Source organism: Lithobates pipiens, unplaced genomic scaffold, assembly GCF_037356315.1.
Source record: "Lithobates pipiens isolate NorthernLeopardFrog02 unplaced genomic scaffold, aLitPip1_a1.2 Scaffold_10, whole genome shotgun sequence".
Lineage (NCBI taxonomy): Eukaryota > Metazoa > Chordata > Amphibia > Anura > Ranidae > Lithobates > Lithobates pipiens.
In genome coordinates, this window is record NW_027507686.1 from 77,563,716 (window position 1) to 77,572,481 (window position 8,766).

Sequence of the window (8,766 nt, forward strand, 5' to 3'; positions counted from 1 at the left end):
CATTTAAACGGAAGACCAGGCAAGGATGGAAGCAATGGAAGCGGTGACAGCTCAGTGCTGTAGGGCTTAATTTTACAGGTAAATCTGGCATAATTTGCTAATATGCAGTGCATTCTATTGTACACATTATGGCACAAACCAACCCATTAAAAGAAACGGGGCCACTAGGAAGGGTCAACTGAATGTTTTTACTATAATGCCGCGTATACACGGGCGGACTGTATGGCCTACTTAGTCCATCATACAATCCGACGGACAGTCCGTCATACTTTCGAATGAACGGACTTGACCACACACGGATGCACAAACAGTCCGTCGAAAGCTTGCGCGATGACGTGTACAGCACGTACGACGGGACTAGAAATAGGAAGTCGAATACACAGCAATGCAACCTTTCGCCGTGTAAATCCTTTCTGAGCATGCGCCATTCTTAGTCCGTTGAACTAGCCTACTGACGAGCGGATTGTCCGCTGAAACCAAAGTATGACGGACAGAATTTCGAAAAATCCAAAATACTTAGTACGCCAGACTGCACGCTGAAAAAGTCCGCTGAAGCCCACACACGAGCGGACTGTCCGCTGAAATGTGTTTTGACGGACTAAGTAGGCCATACAGTCCGCCCGTGTGTACGCGGCCTTAGAGTTCAGCTTGAGGGCTTGTTCACACAACAATTGTTTTCTATGTGCCCTGTTCAAACCGTCCATGTGTGGTGATGTGCTGTAAAATGCAGCTTAATGGATATGGTGTGAACAGACCGTTAAAAACAAGACTTTAATGATTTTTTTCTTGGTTAGGATAAAGTAAATGTCTTCCTTTTGCTGTTTAAACAGTGCACTTGCTATATAAAACAACAATTATAGCTATTCAAAAAAAAAACATGTTACTATTTTCTGTCATATATAATATAGTTTGTGTTATTCTCACGCCGTCTCGCTTCTTCTCAGGTATGTCACGGCATGTGGGGCCAAAGCCCAGTGATAGGCTTGCTTATAATAACCGGTTTCAGTTTTTCAAATGTCCTGATGCATAACCAACTTCCAGACATGGACACAGGTCTCTAGATGTCGGCTATTTATGTCAATGAAAGTATGAAGCCTTCTTAGGCACTTTACACGTACAAACACACTTGTAAACCAAGTTGCCATACTGGCAATGCATGAAAAAGTCATCTTCGGTTAAAAGGAGTAAAAAAAAAAAAAAAATTTACAGTTTAAGAGAAAAGCTGAGTGTGATCTGATATATAGTTATACAGTTTTATAAATAATTTTGATTAAAAATGAGCCCTCAATAATTCAACTTTATGAACAATTCTATGGTAAATGCATGGTTTAAGCCCTCACTGATCTTGTGCCAACAGAATGCATTTAAAATACTTTTAGTGTTTTGACTGCATCCAGCTTCAGCAAAGTGTCATTGAGTACTGACACAGAGCAATTGTTCCTATGGCAACATATAAACAATGTAACCATCTAAACACGATATATTGGGTCAGGCATTGTGGCAAAGGATCATGGAACTATTTAGTAAAAGAATTCTAAAAGCTGAATTTTATTACCTTCATGCATTATGCACGATCCAGTGATGCACATGGGATCTCCTGGGGCTCTCCCTTCTCATTGGCTGAGGTGCAGCAGCTGGAGCCATTGGCTCCCTCTGCTTTCAATAAGAGCCAGTGAGGAGGGAGCATGCATGTGTGTCTTATGGACACAAAGAGGTAGCTCAGGAGTGAGCACACACAAGTGACCCATTAGCAAGTGGCTTTCTATAGGGGTATTTGGCAAGGGGGAGATGTCCAGGGCACCAGTGGGGGACCTGAGAAGAGGAGTATCATGGTTGCTCTATGCAAAACCACTGCACAGGTAAGTGGGACATTAAAAAAAAAAAAAAATAATAATTCCTTTACAAACTGACTCTTTTTCTACTTTTCATGTAACTGTTCCTTCCCCTCTTCTTTCACCTAACAAGAGATTATTTTTTTTTTTTATTGGTAATTGACCAGGGCTTCTACCTTTTTTCACCTAGGCAGGAATCACATAGCCCCCAGCTGCTGGCAGCCTCCTGGTATACTCAATGTATGAATCCCAGGATTTGGTGGGTGAGTATGTATATGTTTGAGGCTGGGCTCACACTGGGGTGATCACAAACGTCGTATGTGATTCACACCGCATTGCTGTGCACATCACATGCAATGTCTGTGCGATGCGATTTCAGCCATACAGTTTGCATGGCAGAATTTGCATCGCATTCGGCCCAAAAAGGTACAGGACCCTTTTCTTGGGCTGCACTGGAATCAGAACTCATGGGTGTTCAGAAGCTGCCGGATCATACAGAGTGGGGATCTCCCTCTGTGACAGAGCTTGGATTTGAATTGGCGGGCAGCTGCAGTGAAACAAATTCCTGCCTCCTGGACCGGGTCCTATGATAGACAGCACATTGGTCCAATGCTGGGAAATTGAGGTAGTGTAACATCTATCATAGGAGGCGGAACTTTGTTTGAATGCGGCCACCGGGCAACTCAAATCCAAGCTGTGTAACGGCGAGAAATCCCCGCTCTGTGAGTGATCCAGCTGGCTATTTCTCTAATCCCTGGGCACTGGTGAGGCTGCGCTAATTAATGATGCTGCACTGATAAAGTTGTTGTTAATATTTATTTTTGTAACCTATTGCTGCACAAAACATTTAACAATGTAATTTCATTGAATAATTTCTGAGGGCGTGTTTAGGGGTGGCATTAGAGGCGGGGCAGGCTAGGGGTTGGTTTGGGCGGGACAATTGGTGGTGAGTATCTCTTAAGGCTTGGCTAGTAGATCAAAACTTGAAATTTTGAGGCCTGTGGGGATTAAAAAAAAAAAAAAAAAAAAGGGAGGTGAAGTTCCACGTTAGGTAAAATAGCCAAGCTATGGCCCAAAGAAATCAATCCACAAGTCCTATACCAAATTTCATTTTCTGGAAGTGGAAAAGAGAATGAAAGCCAATACCTGATAGGAAATGCACCTTTTAAAAATTAACTTCACTGAGGCAGTGAGATGTTTGATATATACAGTATATATATCTATCCCAGGATCAAGCAGTTTTCATCATATCAGATTTTTGGTTGCTGCATATTTGCTGGCTATAAAGAATAGAGGGGAAGGCGCACTGACCTAGTGCATTACCATAAAACAGCTTTATTTAAAATTAAATCAAATAGCAAAATGGCTACTCACAAACGAGTATTGATCAAAGGCAAAATCAATACAAATAGATCCATCGCACCAAACGTTTGGCGAATCCAGACTAGATGTCCGAGGAATTGGTAAATACCTCTACGGAAATGGCTAACGCGTTTCGGGAGTGACCCCCTTTCTTCAGAGCCAAAAAGGGCTTTTCTCTCTAGTATTTGAACACCCAATGTTCTAAAGGAGGGCTGCAAGACCTAGTGACTACACCATTTCAAACTGTATATATCACATTTCAAAGACCAAGAAACCAGAGCACAGGAGAATTTGCTGTTTTTATAAAGAATAGAGAACTGTCTATTTCCCTGGATCAAGCACCCTTTATACTTCTAGAACACTGGTCCCCAAACTGTGGCTCATGGGCTAGATGTGGCCCTTTGCTTGCCTTTATCCAACTTATTGGGAACTGTTTCTGAGGCACTTTTCCTTCCACTGACACAAACAGTGGGAAATGATTTCTTCTTTTTTTACTCCTGCTGATCACCAAGTCTGAGACACTGTCTTCTCCCACTGATGCTGGGACATATTCTACACTCACTGCCAACAGTCTGGCCCTCCTAAAGTCTGAGGGACAGTAAACTGGCCCTTTGTTTAGAAAGTTTGTAGACCCCTGTTCTTGAAGACTTTTTTGTTTCAGTGCTGTACATATACTGGCCATAAAGAATAAGGTCTGACTGTCTCCCTGGATCAAGCAATCTTCATCCTTTTTGCAGACTTGGGGTTGTGCAGTGCTGTATGTACCGACCACCATAGAGGATAAACACCTTTGTGTCTCTCTGGAAGCAGCAGTATTCATCTTTATAGCAGACTGGGGTTTGCGCATTTCTGTATATGCGCTTGCCATAGAGAATAAAGGTCTGCCCATCCCCTTGGATTGTGCATCATGGAAATGGTGACTGTGCAAAGTGCAGAAACCACTTGTCGGACAATTTGCTTTCCTTGTGCCTGCTTGGGAGATTCGTTCTCTCTAGTAGTCCTGATAACCTATTTCCCTAGTTCCGATAGTGAGAGGAAAAAAAAAATGAAATAAAAAAAAAAAAATCAACATTTTTGAGTTGTCTTTCAATAGGGATGTTTGTTCCAGTGCCACCTGTCTATGAGAGGATTTCCCTCACTTCATGTTTCATCTACAGGAAGTGAAGGGAAATCTCCTCAAATGGGCACAGATGGCAAAAAATGACAGGGCTGTCCAAAATTACGAAAAAATAAATAAATACACAGCTTTTGATATACTTTAACATTATAAGGGAGTCAGCTGCTGTTAAATACTAATTCTTCCACCTGAGAAAAATAACAAAATTCAAGCACCTAAATCCCTCCTGAATAGCTAGACTAATTTATGCATTCTTATCCACCCAAATGGGCTACTGAATCCCTTTATATGACTACAGTAGAAAAATAAAAATGCAAAAATACAGCGGAGACGCCATGCTACAGCTAGACCATGTCTTTCCAATCATACATTTTTTCTTGCCATCCACTACCCATCACAACAATTTACTAATTTAAAGCCCAACTCCAGACAATTTTTTCCAATACAGTGGGCCTGTGTTAGGTCCCTTTCCTCTAAATACCTGATCCACCTCAATGAAGCTTGGTGGACCTCTTCCCTCTAAATACCTGATCCACCCCAATGAAGCTTGGTGGACCCCTTTCTCTAAATACCTGACCCACCTCAATAAAGCTTGGTGGGTGTGTGTTGTATAGAGGGTGCTGATTAGTAACGTGACCAGGCGGCACTCCCTGGTCACGTTACCCTACGTCATATCTGGTCCCTTTGGTTGTCTCATCCGGCTGGTGGAACGCATGCTGACCACGGAGGTTGTAGCCAGGCGTCCATCCACTTTCGCAGCACAGATGAGCTAGCAGCCCCAGTCCTGGGTTTTGCGCACTCACAAATGTAAGCAGTCTTTTGGCTTTCTTTGTATGTTTTACTTTTTTAATAAATAGAATTACACTATGGATCTCTATTGTGTTTTCCATATATCCCAAAAGGAGGAGGCTTCTCCAGTCCACATATGTGAGCAGGCATTATCCTGCCAAAGCGGTAGGCAGAAGAGTTTTTGTTTTAGTCAGACTACTATGAATTGTTTGTTTGGGACTACACTAATAATCTCTTTTTTGATAAGATTGTTTTGAGTCTATCCTGTCACTTACTTTTTTATTGTGTGTTTTTTACACTGTTCACATGTGCATGATTATTCAGGTCTATTGTTTATTCTGAATGAATTATGCACTAATTAGCGCCCTCTATACATTACACAATTGCTTTTTGAGTATAATCTACCAAAATCAGGGGAGCAGCTTTTATTATTATTTTACATTTCTTTACTTATTGAATTTTTTGGGCGCGGAGTACACACTTTTTTTCACCAAAGCTTGGTGGGTGCCTTTCTGCTAAAGACCTGACCCATTTTAATGAAACTTGGTGGGTCTCTTTTCCTCTAAAGACCTGACCCACCTCAATGAAGCCTAGTGGTCCCTTTCCTCTGAAGACCTGGTCCACCTCAATTAAGCTTGGTGGGTTCCTTTCCTCTAAAGAATTGACCCACCTCAAAGCTTGGTGGGTTCTTTTCATCTGAAGGCCCGACCCATCCAAGAAATCCTGGTGGGTAATTTTTATCTGAAGACAAGTCAATACTCGGTTTGGGCTTCCCCATATGGACACCTGTGGCAGGTAAGGCAAGTGAGGACCACGTAGCCTCCACTAGACTTGGCACTAATTTATTTTGAAGCTGTAGTAAACCCAAAACCCCAAAAAATTAGATATTACAACTTATCAATCATTAGATGTGATGGTTGCATTTGTTTTCTTTGGCGTTTTTCCCTCTATTTTCACTTGGTGATCTGGTCAGTAACAGATTTTCTGTAGAGTGCCTACACCCTGGATGAAGGAACAAAAGAGACACTTTGGACAGCGGCATTGTCTGTCTAGGGGTAGACTAGAGTTAGATGTACCAGCAGATTTTGATACACTAACAAATGAAGCCAAACTCCAGCTCATACTTTATAAGCAGTTACAGCAAACAGATTCTTCCTTTTAGGATAAAGGTTTCACATAAATAAAATCTGCTTACTGTAAGCACACCTGTCAGTGGTAAATGGTTTGCCTCGACACCTTAAAGACGGCCATAGACGTTTCGAATCTCGGCTGCTTCACCAGAGACCGGCCAAGATTCGAACCATGTATGGGAAGGCTGATTGTACCCAAGTTCATCGATCAATCAACATGGGTACAACCAGCCTGTTGGTTTTTTCATGTGATTATTGCCAGCAAATAAACACTGTGGGTGATATTTATTAAAACTGGAGTGTGCAAAATCAGGTGGCGCTCAGCTTCCAAGTTTGACTGCCAAAGCTTAATTGAGCAAGCTGAAGTTAGAAGCGGACTGCTGGTTTGAACCAGGACTTACTGTGTTGATGGGGAAATCAAGCGATTTGCTTTGCTCCCTCTACGGCCAGCCTAACTTCCACATCTGCAGGGCAGCTTGTTCTGTTAAAAAATAACAGACTTACTGGCTGGGTCACCGGTTGGAAATAAGGGAAAGGAAACCCAGAAAAATAAAATGAATGCAGCCATCATATCTAAGAATTGTAAGCTGGAATATGATATAATATAAAAAAAAAAAAATGTTTGCTTTTGGGTTTAACACCGCTTTAAGCTTGTGAGGAATCATTTATTGCCTTGATAACATGGCTTTTACTATATTGTTATTGAAAGTGCTATGATTAGGAGAATGTGTGTGTCTGTGTGTGTGTGTGTATACACACACACACACACACACACACACATATACACATACATACACACACACACACACATATATATTTTTTGTGTGTGTGTATACTGTGTAATATTGTGTGTGTGTGTGTGTATATATATTAATGTAAATACACATATATATGTGTGTGTGCTTGTTTATATACTGTGTATGTGTGTGTATATATATATATATATATATATATACACATAATACACACATATAATATACACAGTATATAAACACACACAATAAATATAAATATTATATATACACACACACACACACACACACACACACACACACACACACACACACACACAGAATATATACATACACAGTATACACACACACACACACACACACACACACACACTTATATACGTACATAATATATATACACACACACACACACATACATATATACATATATATATATATATATATACATACATATATATATATATATATATATATATATATACGTACATAATACACACACACACACACATATATATGTACATAATATATACATACACATATATACACAGCAGCGTGAACCATGAGTCGGAGGTGTGAAGTGCACATAGGAAGACATCTCACATCCTCTAACTGAGGGATGTGGTTGATTTGCAATGTAAAAATATAAAGGCAGTAGAGATGTACAGAAGAGGGGCGGTGTGCCCGGTGTGCCCGGTGTGCCCCACACACATGGTAAACATTGAGGAGACACTATGGCATGCTATTAGAATGGAGAGCAGGTATCCCATGCCCAGCACAGTGCCCTCCATCTCCCACACACAGCCCAGACCCAGCACACATCAGCCCTCAGAGTGCCATAGAAGAGCCCCATTGTTCGCTATACATTTGGCATCTGACACCCAGGCTTCCAGCATGCTGTGATGTCTATATATAGGAGGAGAATGCTGTACAGAGCTCAGGGTACACATACAGCGTCCACCATCCACTTCCTATGGAGGATGCTGCTACTAGAGGGGGAGCTCCTCTGTACCTACCTCTCTGTCAGGTTGGTGACAGTCGCTCTGCACTGGTCCCCTCACATCAGCCTCCTCCACCTTCATGCATCCTCTTCCCGTCCATATGAGAAAAGCAGCGAAGACCGTATCCCCCGTCACTGAGCATGTGCGGAGTGCGGGCCCCGCCCCCATCTCTGCCTCCAGCAGCTGCTCTGCTGATACAATGTAACAATCCAGCCTGCGATGGAAACAATGAAGCGCACGCGCCACCCTTGGGCTCTGTGTGTTTAACCCTTTCTGGATGGAGGGATAATTAACCCTTCTCTTACTAGCAGACCCTGACCTATGAGGAACTATCCTCATTATTATAAACTCATACATAGATTTATTATAAAAGCATCTCCAATAGAAGAAAAAGTGGGGGGAGAATTACTAAAACTGGAGCGCTCAGAATCTAGCTTCTAACGTTAGCGGAGTGATGGCTGGTGGTTTTTAGGGGGGGGGGCGGCAAACAAGCACCCCACTCGCTCTAGGTGGGTTGGTTATCCAGGCCAGCACTTACCCCATCTAGATTGCGAGTGGGCAGCGGCAGGCGGGCAACTGCTGTTTCGGCAGGGGCAGGGCCGGATTAAGAGCATCATGTGCTTGGTGCTGAGGATTTTGATGGACCTTTTACTGGTCACCCTTCTGCTTTCCAGGAGCCTGTGCTGGCATGCGCCCAAACTCAAAAGTGCGCAGTCGCACAATCATAACACTAGGGAAGCCTGGCATTTGATTTGCCAAGTTTCTGTAAGGGCTGTGCATTGGCGT

General features: G+C 42.4%; 1 protein-coding gene across 1 annotated transcript in view; it reads right to left on the bottom strand.

Annotated features, from left to right (window-relative positions):
* Positions 1 to 8,123, bottom strand: part of LOC143933042 (uncharacterized) — a 218,499-nt gene extending 210,376 nt beyond the window's left edge. Inside the window, exon 1 of the mRNA XM_077455984.1 lies at positions 7,996 to 8,123. The gene's annotated coding sequence lies outside the window, so the exon portion shown is untranslated. The remainder of the gene's footprint in view (positions 1 to 7,995) is intronic.
* Between the last annotated feature and the right edge of the window lie 643 nt (positions 8,124 to 8,766).